The following is a 904-nucleotide window of genomic DNA, read 5'->3' as shown; positions in this document are numbered from 1 at the left end:
GTTAAAATATCTATATATAAAATTTTAATAAATAAAAATAAAAATATTAAATATTAAATTAAAATAATATAAATAATTTTAAAAATATGGACGAACCTAAAATAAGTTTAGATTAACCATTTACAAATATGAACGGACTAAGACAAAATTTTAGACCCATATTTTAAACTAGGGCAAAAATAATATCATACTTAAATTCGGCTTGAACCCAACTTGATAAAGCTTATGAACACCTCTAATCTTCCAAATGAAGCGGCAAAATTCTAGAAAGTCATCCTTTTACTCTTCAAAAACGAAAGTCTTCATTTTTCTTCTTTTATTAATGTTACAAGCCCAATTTAGCCCTACTAATCCACCAAAATTAAACCAATAACCCAAATAACCCCCAAAAAAATTAAACTAAAAACCCAATTACAAAATCAGACCCCAACCCAAATAAATAACCTAAACCCAACTACCCAAACCCAAAATAAATAAAAAAACTCTAGCCCACAATCTAAACTTTTCTCAACTAAACCCTAGCCCCCCTAGCCGCCGCTCCTAGCCTCTGCCACCACCAACTCCACTGGCCACGCCTGTAGCACGCCACCGCCCTTGTCACTGTCCAACTTGTACCTGCAAACACAAAGAAGACATCAATGAAAAAACAAGTTGTATAAGGCTATATAAAAGGAACAAAAACGATGTAAACGGGACTTTTTCCTGAAAAATAAAAAATAGACTTCCAAACAAAGAGAAACAGAGTAGAAATACAATCAAAAGAACTAAAACCACAACAAACACCCAATCGCAGCAAACAACACAAAAAAAAAAGAGTTCAAAGATTTCAGATAAAAGGTTTATTTATTTCCGTTCTTTGTGTTTTTATTTTTTATTTTATTTCATTTTGAATCCATTTAATCCT

This window comes from Gossypium arboreum, chromosome 6, assembly GCF_025698485.1.
Source record: "Gossypium arboreum isolate Shixiya-1 chromosome 6, ASM2569848v2, whole genome shotgun sequence".
Lineage (NCBI taxonomy): Eukaryota > Viridiplantae > Streptophyta > Magnoliopsida > Malvales > Malvaceae > Gossypium > Gossypium arboreum.
This window is presented reverse-complemented; position numbering follows the sequence as displayed.